This window comes from Sparus aurata, chromosome 20, assembly GCF_900880675.1.
Source record: "Sparus aurata chromosome 20, fSpaAur1.1, whole genome shotgun sequence".
Lineage (NCBI taxonomy): Eukaryota > Metazoa > Chordata > Actinopteri > Spariformes > Sparidae > Sparus > Sparus aurata.
Genome location: NC_044206.1, coordinates 23604984 through 23623555, shown reverse-complemented (window position 1 = coordinate 23623555; position 18572 = coordinate 23604984). Strand labels below are relative to the sequence as shown.

At 41.3% G+C, this 18572-nt stretch overlaps 1 protein-coding gene across 1 annotated transcript in view; it reads left to right on the top strand.

Annotated features, from left to right (window-relative positions):
• The first annotated feature begins 413 nt into the window (after positions 1 to 413).
• The window catches only part of LOC115570804 (leucine zipper putative tumor suppressor 2 homolog), a 33629-nt gene continuing 15470 nt past the window's right edge, over positions 414 to 18572 (top strand). The window contains exons 1-2 of the mRNA XM_030399561.1: positions 414 to 693; positions 15843 to 15973. The gene's annotated coding sequence lies outside the window, so the exon portion shown is untranslated. The remainder of the gene's footprint in view (positions 694 to 15842; positions 15974 to 18572) is intronic.

Below are 18572 nucleotides of genomic sequence, written 5' to 3'. Positions count from 1 at the left end.
TAAGTGCAACAACTGGAGTTTAACTGTTTAATTTAATTGTGAAAATGCTCATTACAATTTCCAGAGCCCAAAGTAATATCTTCACATTGCCTCTTTTGTCTAACAAACAGTCTAAAACTAACAACTTTCAAAAATGACAGATAAAAAGCAAATCTTTACATTTAATAAGCTGGAACTAGCAAATATTTGATATTTTCTTCTTATTATTATTATTTTTCTGCTTCTTCTTTTTATCATTATTATTATCATCACTTGAACGATTATTTTATTTATTAGTTTAGATACTAGAAATAATTAATCGATTAATCGTTGCAGCTCCAGTTAATCATAATGACATCCATACTTGGGTGAACGAAAACTAGGCTATCTTATTTTGTAAGCCATGACCGGAAGTAGCCGTTACTGCCCCTGCTAGCTTACCGCCGCTGAGTGAACACCAGCGGCAGCTCCTGTCTGACTGCCCCACAACAACAAACGCGCTTTCCTCGGCAGGAAGAGAAGCGAGAGAGAGAGACTGTGAAGAAATGTAACATGTTTATTTGTCAGCGGACATCTTCGTAAAGTTACGAGTTTGTGGATAAGACGGTTTAAGAGGGACACAGAGCAACGGTCGTGTCCACATTTTGTTAGCAGACTTTAAAGAAGAGAGCAGCAGCTGCCCCAGACTGTCCACTAACGTTGCAACCGTACGTGGTAAGTTTGTGTTTTTACTGGATATTTACTGTAACTCACGTCAAAAAAAAATCTACAGTGTGAAGTCCAAGTTGTAGCTGTATGCCTTCATGTGTGTCCTGCTACTTCTATAAGTTTATAGACGCCTTTATAAACGGACTTTGCCTCTCTCTGCACAGGTGTGTGGAGGTTAGGTTAATTCCTCTGGCAGGCTGTTGTTTCCCTTTAGCTGACATTATATGTAAATCACAGAGGAACTCCAGTGTGGTTTCTTCTGGTCAGATCTCTTAAACAAAGTGTTAAATGTCGTCTGGAGCCCCCCATGAAGTCCCTGTGGTCTCTTTTTTTTATTTATCTACGTGTTTATCAGACAGGGCAGGCTGACTGGCTTCAGACATAACAAAGTGCCTCCTACAGAACCTGTATCCAGACCCATTTCCTGCTCAGCTACTCCAGCTTCAGCCCAAATCATAAATCAACAATTTCCTTATCATGCACTCAAACAAATCTTACTTCTTGCTTTAACCTTATCTTTACACAAACAGAGGCTTTAACGCCGCTCCCCATTTTGTTGTCCCCCAATTCTCATTATTTCTCTCTGAAGTTTAGTTTTGTCGTCCAACTTTTTGTCTCTCTGCAGCCACATTTAAAGGCAGACAAATGCTCCATATTTATTGTTCTCTTCTAGGACAGTTTGTTCCGTGTTGGTGAGCCGGTTCTCGTCTGGAAAATCTCAAAGAAAAGTCCTTAAACTTGTAGCATCATCTGGGACTTGAAATCTAGGTCTGCTCCATAGACAGCGAATGGAGTGCTGATTATGAAGGTGCTAAAAATGCTTAATCCCAAATTACTTCCTAACTCGTCTTTTGTCTGAAGCCCTCACAACAGTCTTATGTACACCGTTTATTGTGAAAGGGAATGGTGGCAAATTTGACATCCCAGTGACAACACTCAACAATCCATGGGTCATTTTGTAGCTTGAGAAAGCGGTACACAGTTTACCGGCTGACCGGACCTGCCCTGGGGCGCAGCAATAACATATGTGAATTCTTAGAATGGCATTCCCCCTCTGACACAGTCTACAGCCACGTTCGGCCAGACACAGAGCCACTTTTCATGGCATCACACTGTCGCCAGTTGCACCGTGGGACCAGACCTCCACCGTTTTGAGTTTTACAAGAGGAAAGAAGAATATAATTGAGTGATTTGCACACAGAAGTCAGCTTGTTGGATTTACGGTGCATACATTCACCGCAGCTCTGCGGTGCGTTTATGCCCAAGAAAATTCCCTCGTGTGCTCATTTAAATTAAACAAAGCAACCTCGTCTATTTCTGTACGCAGCTGCCTCGTCTGTAAACAAAGGCCAAATAGTTTGAACAAGATGATAACATAACAAACAAGCTGAACGGCGGAGCAACTCTCCCAGCTCAAACCACCAACTCTGCAGTATATTATATTCAAACTTCATCAGCCCAAACACACACGGAGGTCAAGTGCTTACCTCAGCTCGCTTGCAAAAGGGCAGGCTGTGAGCCCTGGCCGTGGGGGGAGATGGCACAGTTCATTTGCATTGATAATTTCTCAAGTGATTTCTTTTTTTTTTTAAGCACATGGCAAGCTTCCCTCAGAGGAACTGTTTTGTCAGCAGATCAGGGTGTTAGCATCCGTGTAGAGCTCTCCCAAGTGTGTTCCTCTTGTACATGACAGGAATCTGATAGTGTTTCATCTGAACTGGATCTAGTTGTTGAATCTTTTTGGATCCCTTGTTGGTTACGAGAGCATCTCTCAAAAAAGAGTATTTGTTTTAATTGCACTTTAAGTACACATCTGTTAATAACATGGAGGCTCAGCATCCTTTAAATCTCTTCTTACTTTTATCATGTGGCTTTTTCTTAACTATTTCTTAACTGATATTTATTGTTGTTTAAATTCAACCCAACACATCTATAGTGCTGGATATGATCATGTGCCAATATGAATCCTGAGTTCTTAAAACTCTATAGTTTGGGGAATATAAGCAACTTTTTAAGCCTATTATTCATTTTTAAAAATGAATAATAGGCCTAAAAGTTGCTAAATCAAATCAAACTTGCCTATCTGAATCAGAAAGTTGCAAGTGATCAGTGAGGTTAGGTCGCCTGACCACAAATGGGTAAGAACAAATATGGTTAGAGCCAACTTTTGATTCTCGAAACAAACAAAAAAATAGTTATAATAAACATGGTATTTAAAATTGGGCTAAAAGATTGACTGTAATAAAGTTAGTTGCAGCCCTAATTATCATGGGGAGATTATCTGAGGTAGCAGTCTATTCTCATGTGATAATTACTGCAAGAGGTTGTGAAAGTAAACAGAGCAGTAAGATGTGGTCAGCCAGATGTGCTGACGGCTGAAATAGTTGTACTGTATATCTGAGCATGAGCAGTTTGAGTGCGCAGGGATTTTTGTCCTGAGCTGTCTTCTATTTGTTGTCACAAACCTTGTTGGTTTCTAGTTTGGCTTTGTTGAATGAGGGAGACGGAGATGGAGGTGTGAGTATTTATTATTCTGAGAGGCCGTGTTTCATAATAGATAATGTGTTTTCTGTAAGTAATACCTCCCTGTCGCGCCGCTCTGCATATTGTCCTTGGGCCGTTTAATCTGAAGGTCAAGTCCCTCAATTCTTTGTATTAGTCTTCGCGAACCGTCTCCTGGAATAACAAATAAGAAGAGAAACTTTAGAAGACAGGAGACAACAATGGGAACAGAGTGGGAGGTGTTCTGCTGTCAGGCAACATGAAGACCGTGTTGTGTTTTTTAGGTTTTCTTGAGGGCCCAACATGTCAAATGAAACGATTATTTAGTATTTTGTGGGTTTCTTTGTTAATGTGGCGTCCCATTGTGTTGACTTTACTCTCCTGTCACTGGCTGTTCACCATAATTATCGATGTAGCACAGTTTCCCACAGCACAGTATTTAAAAAACAGTCTGACATAATGATTCTGGGACTCTGTGTGGCTTCTCAAACACAATGAGCTGTGACGAAATGTAAGACTACGGGCTTATTTCTGTTTGTTCTCTACACGACTAAAGAACAAATACATTTTGAGTGAAGGACTTTCTTCTTCAGCTCCTGAAACGATGTCTTACATGTTTTCAAATTAGATTCTGCCAAAGGAAGACGTGCTGTGTGTTGATTTGTATCTGTTTTGGGGATTTCATGGTGGAGCTGACAGACTGCTGGTTGCTGCAGATCTGCTGTAGTGTTTCAAACGTAGGCAATATGCTGAATCCACAGCACATGCTCTGTGTTGACAAAACAGAGCGAGCACAGTTGGCCTTCACCGTCACCTCTCGTTTTCTTCCTTCTGAGCATGGTCCAAAGAGATTTCTATCTAGTTTCCAGTGTGTCTTTGAACCTCTTGAGGACGCCACATTCTGCAGGTTTTAGCGTGACAGGCTGATTCCAATCTGATTATCTTGTCACAGAAATCAGTTTTTGTAAAAGCTCTTTGACTCTGTGTGTCTGCTCGGTACACATCTGTAAATAACACGGAGGCAATGTCAACTTGGTATCCTTTAAATCTCTTCTTAAAACCAACTTTTATTATATGGCTTTTTCTTAACTGATGGTATTTATTGTTATTTACATTTTGTATTTATCTTGCTTATCTTAAGTCCTTGATCTTGTTTGCTTTTACTCGGGGATTTTATTGTGAAAACACAAGTATAATTAACCTGTCAACTTTAACAACAATGACATGCAAAATATCTTGCCCAGTTTATATAGGCTGTTTGTTCCAACTACACTTAATTGATTAAGCACCTGTAAAGCTGTGTGAAGTTCACCAAACAATGCAAAGACAGAAGCAAACAGGCAAACACCTCAAAAGCACTTACAGCGCTTCTGAACGCTTGGGAAAAATTTCAGGTTATAACCTTTAGCAAGAGTCCAAAGTCATTTCTGGTCTGGGCTAGACTGGGATAAGCTTTTAGGATAATATTGCATATATTTCCAGGATTAAGGGTTAAGATTGGTGGTATAGATTAACTAAATGAGTGTGATTAGAAATGGTAGCTGATCTGGACGCTAAGGAAAAATCCTGAATTGTTCTGAATTTCTCAACGCTCAGAAATGATGTCTAAAATGTGTGTGACTTGGCTGTAACGCAGCTCTTAAGACCACAGAACAAAAACATTCAAAGTTACCCTGCTGAGCGTTCTCATAAACAAACACAGTCATGTTTATATTCATTGTTTCTCACTAAAACACAATCTGTGTTCCAGACTTTTAATTGCATCATCGCCATACAACATTTTAAAAGCTGATTTAAAATATTTAGGAACCAACATTGTTAAAGGGGCTCTGTGAAACTTCTGTGTTGTTTCTGAAGTCATCGTTAGTTTATGTTAGCTGACACGATTTCTAAACTTTAGCTACTGTTGTTCTCTGTTAGCTGAGAGGAGAGAGGCAATGGGACGATCCTTCGGACTAGTGCAGATAATCCAAACCAGAGTCCTTTGCAGAGAAATCCACAGTCATTAAACAACTTAAAGGCAACCGAGATGGACAGGGAAGATCTAATTTTTCACCAATCTTAGCATTATAATCTGTTCATATATGGCCAATATGTTACTTAGAGCCCCTTAAACATCACTGTTTACACAGTCAGCAGTCTTCTTCTCCAATCTTGCTTGGAGTAGTACTTTATTTAATTTCTTGGCCCATCGTTTAAGTACTTTGTGAGCAAAAATAGCCAAAATTCACTCTTCATCTTCTCAAATCTTCTTGTTTTCTTAGACTTAAATGATGATAAAACTGAATATATTAGGGTTTCAGAATGTTGAACAACACAAGACAATTAAAGACTTTGCCACACTCATCTACAGATGGAGTGCTTGTGACCTGAAATCCTCCCCAGGATTGGTTTGGTATTCTTAGCCAGTTCAATGTTTTGTGCACAGCTGGGCTGCACATCTGTCTGAGGGCACCGGGAGTCGGGGGCTGAGATCTGAGAGATCCCTGAGCTTGGGAACAGGCGGTGACTTTTTTGCTTCCTCCTTTGCTGTCTAATCTGGAGCTGAGAGTCTGTCCTGACTGGGCAGGTGACGTCTGTGATTAAAAATATGTGAAGAATATTGAGGATAAGAAGTATTTATGGGATTTAGTAACAGATGTATGACCCACACAGGCCTCCCTCTTCACTCTCTCTGCTGAAACCTCATGTGCTTTCCGCTTCGTCCCAATTTTCAGGTGCACAGCACACTGGCCATTAATCTGTGGACATTTTTTACCTCCCAAATTGCCACATTTTGTCACCTCCTTTCCTGGCGCTTTGACTAATGGCCCAATCTCAATGCAAATGGACCACAGTACCAAAACAAAGCATATCCATATTTCAAAACTTTTAACTTTCCAGTGCTGGTCACAGTCTCGTGCTTCTTCCAAAACTTTTACTGAAAGTTTGTCTTTTTAGAGAGAATAACAGTTTATTTCTGCAACATTACTTTGTGTATGTGGTGCAGTCTCATTCACTGCATTAAAAAAATTCAGGATTGTTTTGTATCTGAACGAGATGGAAAGTGGAAATGATGATCCAGTGCTGTTTTTTTTATTCTGCAAACAGCACAGTGTTCACTTATTGAATACTGATGACTGCGAAATAATAGATGTGTACCCTCCTTCCTGCTCTGTAGAGAAATAGAAATGGAACCTCTCCTGTGTCTCATTACTCAATCATAGCTCCACCACCATAACCAAATTATTTTTTCTTCCATACGTGTGCCCTTTTATTTCTCAGAGTTGACCCATGTCGCTGCATCGTTTCCTGCAGCCACTTTGAGAATGAGGCCGCAGTTCTGATTAGATTTACAGTTTTGTAAACAGCCCTGATAAGATGCAGGAATGGCTGGATTTTGTTGACTTCGGAGCAAAGTCACCCTCATCAACATCACTTAGTGACTGGGTGGAAAAAGGTGTCCTTGGAGGGGAAAACACTTGATGCTGGACTCAGAAGTCACTGAATTACTCATACTATACCAGCTCTGGTTGAATCTCTATTGAGAGGTTTAGCGGTCAGTTGGTTGGTTGGTCCACCTCTTTGGTTGAGACTGAAAAACCTCAATTAAAAACTAATAGTTGGATTTACTACATCGGACTTTAACCACCAACACAAAGCATCAGTATTTGACGACCTGACAATGATCCTCATAAACCTTTTTTTTGAGGATTGCTTTTAAAGTTTGCCTACATAGTGTCGCTTTAATTGTTCACCTTAAATCACACGCACTGGCTTGCCTCTACTTTCTGCTTTGTTTACCTTTTTATTAAGTCGCCCTTTCAAAAGTATCAAAACAAATGCACTTATTGATGAATGCTAATGAGCAAATGTTAGCATGCTAATGCACTTAACTAAGATGGTGAACACGGTCAGCATCAGCTGCTGTCAGTGTGGTTTTACCATTCAGCTCAGAGCACTGATGTCCCAAAAGTACAGCCTTCAGAATGATAGCATATTCCTCTGATTGCTACAAAGAGAAGCGCAGTGTAACTGGTCGGATTACATCGGTTCAGACAGCGTCTGAGAATGTGGGCACAATTTTTGTTATGTTTGGCCTCGGTCCTAGTTCTGAGCTTACACCAAAAAGTGAGTTGTGTCAGGAGAATATTTGACATGGCATTTACACGTAGTGTGTTGCATCATCACTTGTCACTTGTGGATGATTATGTGTGTTAAAAAAAATGCATGAAAAACAACATGCCCTTTTCCCATGAGCAGCTGTGACTGCAATGGGAGTGTGATCATGACATTCACAGCTGCTGCAGGGAGGCCCATATGTGCTGATGTACAGTACAGACCTGGAGCCTCTTTCACTCCTACTTCTCTCCTCTTGTTTTCACGTCTTTCGCTCCCTTGTTGCTCACACACTCTTTTTATCCTCTCAGTACCCACTCACCTACTCTTCAGCTGTGTCAGCTGCCTGATGGCTCACTGTGACGATCATTCTCACACCTTCTGACTGTGGTTTAGCTATGGATGGATCCATTTAGCCAAACAATAATATCCCGATCAATTTTATTGAAATTGCGATCTTTCTTTTCTCAATTTTTGAATGGCCTGTGTATTATAGATAGACTTGCAATAAAGAATAACAGGATTTTTCCCAATTCAGCCATTAAAACACAGTATAACATTAATCGAGCAAGACCGATACACATTTTTGGGGTTTATATTGATCAAAAGGAATCAGAAAAGTATTATATCACCCTGTCAATGAGGTTGTGTGAGGTGTGAAACAGAATTAAGAGTACGTTAAATACAGCAATCTCTACAGTTCCCCTAAAAAGTAGTTTCAAGTTTGATCATGATGTAAAATCGTCACATTGCCTGTCCCAAGGTCAGCTCACAGCCAGACTCACAGATGGTGAGCAGCAACATGACAAAACACAAATAGTTGCCGTCTTGGATCAAATTAAAATCGTCCTCCACCTAAGAAAGCAAAAAACATTCCTATATCCTGTTCATCTGCAGCAGTCTACTTTGTTAAAGCGTGTGGGCTGTAATTTTTATTAGTTATAATAACTTTGATCTCACAGAGTTAATTGGTGAGAATGTAACAAATAGGAAATGTACGTTTACATAAAAATGTACGTTGACATCTATCTACACTTTTTTGCTTCACTTACACTCTTCTCTGTTCCATCAGTTTTCTCCACTTTTGTACTCAGTTCCTTCTTTCTTCCACTCCCACTCAACAAGGTCATATTTTTCTTTTTTTTCCAACAGCTTTTCAAAACTGGTCAAACATCAGTGGCCTCATGACGCAGAGTAATATTTCATCCTGTGTCCTTTTTCTGAAGTTTAGAGTTAGAAAACAGTCTTGGATGTCATTTGTTAAGTTTTTCTTGCTGTTAGTCCAGTAGTTCTCAAACTTTATCTGGCACGTCTCCCTTCAGAAACTTAAAAAAAGGTTAATTATCGATGACAGGAGAAGAAACATAAAAAGGATCCAAGTCGAATTTCAGTAAAATAAAGATGAGCATGATTGAATCAGCGAAGATTAGAGGTACAGTGTGTAAGTGGGACGACACCTCCCTGAGGTTGGTTGTTTGGATATTTTTAAATACATTTCTGCTCGCTCTCTGTGTGATTTCTGGCCTGATTATCTCCTGCTAAGAGGCCACGAGATGGACTGCACACAAACACACACTTTGATATGCATAAAACCGTGATGTCTCCAACACGTAGTCCTGATTAAGCGAGGGTTTCTAAGTCGAGAGGCTGACCATGTGGTCGGAGGCAGGCTGACTGTGAGGTGAGGAGGTGGCAGGGAATATCGAGGGTGCGGATCAGAAGCTACGTGGGTGGTGGGATGCACGGCTGGGCAGTAGCTGCGTCACAGCGTTGCATAACGGCTTACGCAGGCAGAAAAGAAGTGGATCTGAAGTAATTAGCGTGCAGAGTCACACTCGGAGGGGATGAGAGATGTGGACTGTTCACACAATGTGCAGCTCATCTATCCATCCACGCCTAACAGAACAGTAATGAAAGCCTGTTGTTGACTTTTTCTGCTTTCATCCTGTATTGATTTATTGTTTAGCACTTCCTTTTAGTCGACAGATAAAACATAATAAGTGTAGATCATATTTAGCTCACACACACTCTAGAGGACATTGTTTCTCAGAGAAAGAGCCAGGTGTGTTTTAATTTGGTCACCATAACTTCAGAGAGAGAAAAAGATTGTGAGGAAGGGAAGTCGGCAACAAAACTAAACTTAACGGGAATAAAACTTTAAAAAATGACGTCGTCCTTGAACATTTGTCAAGGTTTGCTGACCACCAACTTGATGCAATTCATGTAGGTTTGAGCTTTGGATCATTTGTGCTGATTGGCATTACTTGCACAAGCGTTTATTCAGGGTGTTTGTGTCTGTGTGTTTGAATTCAGGTCAATCACTAAACTCAGCACTCAGCAGAGACTCTGGTTCTCTCTCTTCTTCCCCAGTTCTCCTCCAGCTTCAGTCGGCAGTCAATATAACAGGACATAAACACCCAGAAAAGGAGGTCATCTCCGCAGATCGCTGGTTGATGAATGGGAGTGAAGATGAATTCACCTGATCCCAAAAGTTAGGAAGTAATTTGAGCTCCCCTCCTTGGACGAGAGGAGAATCCAGTGTGACTTTGGGTGATTACTCCTCCAGAAGTTCTGGCTCGACCTCCGACTCTCGCCTCCAGAGCAGGCCGTTACAACTCAACACCCGCCAAGCGTCTTTTTATAGATAGTGACACTAATATTTGTACACTTAAGGCCAACCTTAAAACCTCTTATCTATCACTCTCCCAGTCTGTCTTTTTCTGTTCTTCTGTTTTTTTTTAGGAACCAGGCTTTGGATTCATTACACTGTACAACATTCAGTGTAGTGTGTTTAAGCTCATGCTCAGCAGTTTTTAAGGTAGACATTTAACATTCGTTCCAAAAAACACCTCCTCCTCGCAGACAGCTGCACTGCTGTTCCTTCTTTGCTTCCTCCTCATCTTCAACCCCTGACCACTCACAGAACAGTGGAAATGGATGAAATCTTCTCTCTGTAGATTTCCAAATTGCCGGAGGATGTTTGAGGTTTGGCCTGGATGATCCGAAATAAGAATTACTGAGAAACTACAGAGATTTGGGGCTGTTTAAGATGGAATGTGATGCTTTCCATGTGGGCCATCTTCATGCTGTCCAAACAACTCAGACAGGCCAGTTTTCCCAGCGGCTTCACTTTCCACCCTCTGTCTGCCCATTTTATCTTTTTACATAAACAGTTGTGTGATTTCAGAATTTCTGAACACGAACTTCTCTATAAGTTGTTTTGTCCAGCATTCAAGTTGTTATGATGTTAGTGACCACGGCTGTGTACAAGCAAAGAGGCTCTAAAAATGAAAACGAATGTCACAATGTCAGTTGTGTGCATTTTTAGCATTCCGAGTACAGTATTGTCAACATGTCTGTGCCCATCTTGTTCTTTTTATTCTATATCACTTCCCTGTTCTCTGAATGGCCTTTGTTCAGCGTGTGTTGCTTCCACCTTCTCTTATTGGGTTTGTGAACTTGTCTGGAACCTTTTGGCACACGGCTGAACGCTAGAATAATAAACCTAAGTGCTGTGGGGTGGCGGTGTTTGGATAGGGAAGAAGTGGGCCGCCACCCTGTTCCTTAATAGTTCACTGGCTCCGTGTGTGTGTGTGTGTGTGTGTGTGTGTGTGTGTGTGTGTGTGTGTGTGTGTGTGTGTGTGTGTGTGTGTGTGTGTGTTCTCATGCTTTTGTGTGTGTGGGCTTGAAAGCCTGGCAAACACTGTACCTCATTTATCTTCATTTCTACTTTTCTGTTACACTGCCCTTCCCAATAGGTATCTAAATTTATTTCCTGCACCACATCCTATTTAAGTTAACCTCAGGACACCTCACAGTATAGCTGTAGCTGTGACAACACCAACTAATACTGAATGTTTATGAATGGTGCAATCGGCCGATAAATCCCAGATTGTTGGGTTTATGAGGTCTGTGTGTCTTTGTACCATACATGTGTGGTCGTGTGCACTAATTATTATACATTTTGATTTTAGCGCTTTTTAACTGTTTAATAGTTGAAGCATCAAATGGCAATGTTTTATATTAATTAATCACATGGTTGAGCATCAGCAGTGCAGCATGCAGCTGTTATCTCACTGATAAAACTTTGAAAAAAAACTTGTGTGCTTCAAGGGTAAAAATTAGCTTCTTCCACCAGCCCAAAAAACAATAAAAATCTTTGGACTGGCAGGTGAGTGTTTTATATTCATTAGCCATTTGGCCAGTAGATAAAATACTTTGCACTTGTGCTACATTTACTGTCAGATCCCAGAGGAAGACAGACAAAAACTTTTAGCTCCTCGCTGGTAAATACAGTAAAGCTATACATTTTATTCAGGAGCTGCAAAACAAGGCAATAAGGAGAGCGAATATTCATCAGGTGGACAAAAACACAACTATAAATGAATAGTAATGTTGCAACATGCAGGATAGAATGTCAGTATGTTTTTTATTACAACTTACGAATGCCAAAACAAATGTTACCAGAAGTGACTGTTTTGACAAGAACAATGACATGTTAAAACCTGTCACCAACATATCTTTCGATATTATCTTTGCATTGTGAACACTTGTATCGTGAATGGCCGGCTACATGTCTACAAGCAGGCTTAATCTTACAGTCCTCTGTGGGACACTGAACAGACGGCCTTATCTGACCCCCAGGGATCTTTTTTGTTATCTTTTTTTTAGGCAGCTGGGAGATTGTCGGCCCTCCTGTCCACAGATTAAACCCAAATCTGTGTTCTCTTTCTCTCATCTGTCATTGGTCCCTGACCAGTGTCCGATTTTCAGATTGTCAGATATAAACTGTGTTTGAATGTTCTCTGGATACCCTTGAGAACATCCACAAACACTGAGGTGTTTTGATATATAGATACTTCTTTTATAACCAAAATCATTTTTTGAGTGAACTGAGAGAACCCTGCCACTCTGATAGATAAAATGCTATTTGTTTTTCATTCACTGAGGACCTTTTGAAATCTGAAAAGTGTGAAAAGGTGAAGGAAAGATGGTGGCGGAGCAGGAGGAGGCAGATTTTATCTATTCAGTGCTATGTACGGATGTTGTTTATCACATTTTTCACAGGTTGAGTAATTGCCCAGAGAACAAATCTACAGTACTGGCCCCCATAATTGACGACCCTGAACGGAAGTAATAAAATAAAGCATGAAATAGTTCCATTAAAGCTTTAGGTAAATCCCATATTTAGCCCTGTTCACACAGGACTAGTTTTGCCAAGAGACCCTGCATTTGTGTTTAAACTTTCAGAAGTGTACTGTCTGTTCTTCAGCAGCCACATTATTAATACAGTGTAAATTCACACACACAAATGCAGCTCATATTAAAGCAAGCAATGGATGCTTTGTGGCTGAACATGGCAACCTTTTTGTTGCCCCTAACCTTCTCTGTCATCACTTTTAAACATCAATATAGCCGATCTCACTGCACAGCTGGTGACTGCTGTTATACATGCTACGAGCTGCGATCAAATTTCCTACTTGTTCAATTGTCTGACAACAGAAAACAGATGTTTAAAAAGAAACACAACCTCAAACCACAGAGATGCCGATTCGCACGGGACTAATATTATCATATGACCTCTGTCTGGTGAAAAATAGTTGTATATCACTTTTCAAATTACAGAAATGTCAGACTCACATGGGATTAAGATCACAGACATCCTCTGCAATTATTACAAATCACTAGAGATCCCCAGGTAATACTAGTCCTGTGTGAATATTGCTTTTGTGTATCTTGTGTCAGTCACATGCTCACACACACTCCTGTGCAGCTGTGTGTAAAGTCTTTTTGAGCCCTGTTCTTTTTAAACACTGGTGATTCTTGACTGCTTGACATTTGGAGTTTGGTCCCTGGTGTTTCTCTGCAGTCGACATGAGGCAACGTTCTCAAACAGCATTTCCAGAAAACATGTTGTCTCATATTCAGGTTATTACAATGTCTTTAGATTGGAAGATTGATTGATCTTTTACTCATCCTGATTGTAAAAAGCACTCAGGACATTAAGCCTTCTCAACACATGAAATGACGCTTGGTTACCTGTTCAATCAATCACCATTTCAAACAGAAGGGCCTCTCTTCACTGCAGGTGTGCCATTTGCTTTGAACTGTCATGAAAACGATTCACGTCTTCTTCAAAGGAACGCTGAGAGATTAAATTTGTCTTTCTCTCAAATAACATGTCTATACTTTCTGAAGAAGAAGAACAAGAGACTTCTCATCTTTACTCCTCCACCTCGTTGATTGTTGATTGATTTATGGGTCAGTTAACATGTCATGGGGAGGTTCGGTGTTACTGAAAGCTGTCTTTGAAGGTGCCCGTTCAGCGGATGAATAATGTAATGAAATGGTAATCACAGTGCCGCTCTCTACTCCGTTTTTATTCAGCACACATGCTCCTCTATCTGTGTCCCTCCGTCTGCTGTTTGGTCTTCCTTTAATGAGGATTATCTCCTTCAATGTGGTATAGCAGGTGAGGGGAGCAGCCCTCTTAAGTAAACACCTGTTTATGATCTGTGGGCTCATTGTTTCACTTTAAAACAAGAATTGAGGCATTACTTTACGCTATGGCTTGGCACTACTGCAGTACAACATTTAAGAAACTGCCTTAAAGCCATCTGGATTGAGATACATTACATGTGGGAAGCCACAGTCTCCTCAGCACTTCCATCTGTCTGTAACATGCTAATACAGTTTGTCCGGCACAGATGGAGGCGCTGCAGGTTTGTTTAGCTTTAACTAAAGCCCCGTACAGCTGCTTTAACCCTGCAGGCGGTTGGTAACGTTAATTTTAGCAAACATCCCTGATCCTGCTGATAAAACAGGATGCACATTAACCAGTTCGCCGCTAGCCCACTCTCACTCTCAGCTCCTGCCACAGTTCACCGCGACCCTCCAGATCTCTCAGATTACTGTTAATCTTTTGTTGCTGTCTCTAAATCTTTGGTTGGTAATACTGCTGTAACATACAGTTCCCCTCGCACGATCAATAAAGTGTCTATCTAGATCCAGCGAGGGGCTATTGCCTTCTATTTTATTGGGTTACAGGCACTGCCCACGATACAGCACTTAGAAAAAGATGTGGATCTTCTTGGAGACGTATTGTATCGAAAATCTCATACCGTTGAATCCCCAGACTACCCTATGTTCCTTTTCAAAAGAACGGTTCGACAGTTTGGGAAATTGACTCATTTGCTTGAGTTATGAAGGTCAATATCACTCTTTCAGCTGTATGCCAGGTATGAAGTTACTAGCAGCTGTTGGTTAGCTTAGTTTGGCGTAAAGACTGGAAATAAGGGGAAAAGGTTCTTGTTCTGTCTGAAAGTAACAAAATCCACAAGGCAGCAGCCGTAGTGCTCACTAATTAACAGGTTATAATACAAGAACAGTTATCCCCTTGACAAATAAAACTTTCCCTCTCCTGCTCAACCATCTCACATCTTATAATTTTACTTTGTTTAAGATACTGAACTGTTGGTTTCTTGGTTTGTAGAACCTCGGTGATCTGTCGCTGGTTGTCGCAGCTTTTGTCAGTTTGAAACTTTCATTTAAAATTGTGATACGATCACATTTAGGTCAGTGAGAGATTCATAATGTAAAATTGTACCTGTCTGTTTCTGAATACCGTTTGAATAATTCATGTACAGCAATACATGGAAATATGATCCCTGGAGGTCCAAATGGCAATTAGTCCAATGTGTCAGTTCTGCAGATATTTATTTAAATTCAGTTATACTTTAACAAGAGGAAGGACACCTTGAAAAATTGGTCTCTAAAGAGGAGAAGTGAAGTTGGGAAGTTGTTGTTGTATTTCATTAATAGTTTATTCTACCTGACATGTTGTTGTTTGCTTAAAACGCGACAGTACCACATGTAATCTGATCTAATGTAATATATTACAATGATAACATTCTCATGGCAGCAGGACTGCGAACAACCAGTCTGAAGTAATGACTGTGTGGTCGACTCACCTCTCGCTCTTCTTCGGTCGTTCCTCATGCTCCTCCACTCTAAACTTCAATATTGCTTTACCACTAATACACCAGTTTAATGAGCAGCAGATGGACTCTGTGCTTCTTTCCAGATGGTGGCAGTTTGAGTCTCACCTTTTTGTCTTTCTGAAAAGTTTGTTTTCTATACTTTTTCTTGTTTCGTATCTGCTGCACCAGTTTCTTTACTTAGAAACTGTGTTTGTCTTTAGTGTAAAGCTCACGTGGCCACAGAAAATGGCAGAGACTTGTTGTGAAAACCCACAAACGTAAAAGAATCAACAGTCAAGTTTTGACGCGACTCAGGGGATAGCTGTTTAGTGAACTGGGTGCAAGGTTTGGTCTCAGTCTTCCCTCTTGTTGACATGGAAAATCCCCTCAGTCTCAACCCTCCTCTGTGTGAAGCCTTTTCGCCGTCATGACTCAGATTTTCCCTCTTTTCGCTGACTTCTATAAACACACTTGTCACATTTCAGGTTTTTCCAACTCTCCGCAGTGGTCTCACAGCCTCTCGTCTGCTGATTCAACATCATGCATGTTTTTTTTTTTTGCTTTTTATCCCTTCAGCCTGGGAGATCAGCGAGACGAAGAGAGAATGAAGATCCTCTCACCGGCGTGAGTTCCTGGGATGCTCGACCGACCTTTACCTCATGCTTTTCTAAGGCCTCCAGAAGCTAAAGACAGGGTGTCATTGACAGGTAAGCGGATGAAATCTGGTTTAACTTGAAGGAGAGCTTGAAGTTTGATTTTACACAAACATTTTCCCTCACAAAGCTTTATATTGTGTTAATTCTCTGACATCTGAAACGAGTTTTCTCCTGGAGCCATTTCTGGTCGAGACTATTGACGTTAAGAATTGGCTGCAGCTTGCCGCACACATAGTAGTGTGCATCCCACTATGTATGGATGTTAACACATTCCTGCTGCGTGGGAGTGAGCAACAGATCTTAATCATGGATAGGGTTTTGCTATAATTCCAGAGCTGGAAGCGTAACCCTAATCTTTTTGGCACATTATACAGTAAATCAGAGTGTGGCTAAGTCGGGTCCCTGCCAGCTCAATACAGCCATCCCATTTCTGTGGATTTATGACCGGACTTACTCAGAGTAGTTATTTCAATCTACAAAAGCTCTCCCTCTCTGCCTTCTCTTCATTTGTGTCTAAAAACTGATGAGCCACCCCCCGCAGAGTGCTAAACCTTCACACTTGTTTTATTTCCGAGATGTTCGTGGATTGCTTTGTGCCGTGGTGGATTATTTTCAAAGTAAGCGGTCCAAAGGGCCGGCTGCTTGTGGCCACTTTTAGCTGCAGCATCCAGAGGGAGTGATGTCCCCACGCAGAGGCAGCACGGACATTGATGGATGGCCTAGCTTTCTGTCGGTTTCTGGTCCCAGACGTGAGGCGTTGTTATGAAAATATAGAAGGAAGCCGGGCTGACAGACCGCAGAGAGATGGCAGCTTGGCCTATGATGGATGGCCACCTGCTGGGCATCCGCCATAGATACAGATAAAACTAGAATTGTGGCCTCTGAGGGACCACTTTCAATGTTCACAAGAAATTGGCCCACAGACGGTGCCACTAAACGTTTTGTGTATTCCTTTAGGATAATAAACTTCATATGGCGGAGGAGGATAAACCAGAAACCACCAGGCAGATGTACCCAATGTTACTGCAAAGCCGCACTGGAATGATTGTTTTAACTGGAACTTTACTTTAATTTCCCTCATGGTTTTCCGTTGGCCGTCCCGCAGACAGAGAAGGAAGCCACAGAGTCGTCATTTTACTCTGTCGCTTCAGCCTGTAAATCCACTCCCTCTAAAGGGGCTGAGTCATGTTAGGCCCCCCCTCAGCCTATAAAGAGGTAGTGTTAATGGTGGCATTCACAGAGGTGATTTGCAGCCTGCCTCTTTATCCCAACACTGGTGGCCTCGGGACGGCTGATTGATGGTGTTTGTCGTCCGATCTTGGGCTCTAACAGGAGAGTGGTTTCTGTTGGTTTGGCTTGGTTTCACTTGTGGCATATTCCGTGTTCTCCAGACCTCCCATTGAGACGTGACCAAGAATGACCTTGAACTCCCTCCCTGACGTCTCAGTGCCTGAAGGACAAACTTGGTGCCTACCAATGTGACCCAGTTATAGGAGAAGAAGGAAGAGAAGGAGTTTAGAAGAGAAAGGGAAGAGGGGCAGATCTGTGTTTGTGTGTGTGTAAGGCAGCGGCAGGGCATAGCCTACTTCTCGTACCCTACTTTACCCTCTCTTCATCTGGGAGCTGAGCAGCTGAGCTCTGACTCCATCTCGTCCTGTTGTTTCCTTTATTTTATTTCATGCTGGCCAGATGGTCGATTACAGGTCAAGGTAAAAGCTTAATGCAGTCGCTGTCGCAAGAAAATACTCCTCTGGAAGCTGATCGACCGGTTATTCAGGAAATTAGAGACTCTTTTGTTAAACTACAGTGATCATGAATATTATATCAAAGAGGTTTGAGATTCAAGGTTTAAGCAGGGAACAAGTAAATACATGAAGATCCCATGTTGATTACAGCTATCAGGAAAATCATGTGTTAAACCTATCCATTTTATATCGAACTTACAAGTCTTAAAGCTACACCACTCAATATCTTAAAGGGACAGTGTGTAATATATCAAGTTTTTAGCGCCATCTAGCTGTGAGGTTCTACATAGCAACACTCCTTTGCTCACCCCTCCCGTTCTGAAGATGTTGGAGACGTTCTGGAAGCTACGGTGGCCCTGACGGACAAGAAACTCATTTTCAAAATATGGACTCTTTCCCAACAGCGTCAAGTATTTCTACTGATTCAAGTAATGAGGTAAAGATGTAGTTGGTTATTGTTATTGTTAGTGACGAGCGCTTTCGCTGAGCTCCCTCTCAGTTCCGCAGTCAAGCTAGCTCTGAGCGAAAACGCGTTTAGCCGTACTACGTAGTACCACGTAGTGCTTTGTGTCCCTCTCGGCAGTCCATAGTTTTTTTAAACCGGAAAGACATGGCGGCCTCCATAGAGCTTGCCCGTGCTATGTGTATTCAGATAGGTAATTCTTCGCTCAGGAGGATAAGTCAGATTGTTGGCAGACTTACTTATGAACGAAGACGTTGATTTGAGTTAATAAATTACTTAAATCGTTACACACTGTCCCTTTAACAATGGATAAAATGACTGCATGTGATATTGAAGTAATCACTTTACAAGTATTATTTTGGTTTACTCTAACCGCTCTCCTCAGTCTTAGTTCAAGCAGCAGGAGGCAGCTGTTTTCACTGAAAATCCTCTTAAAAACCCG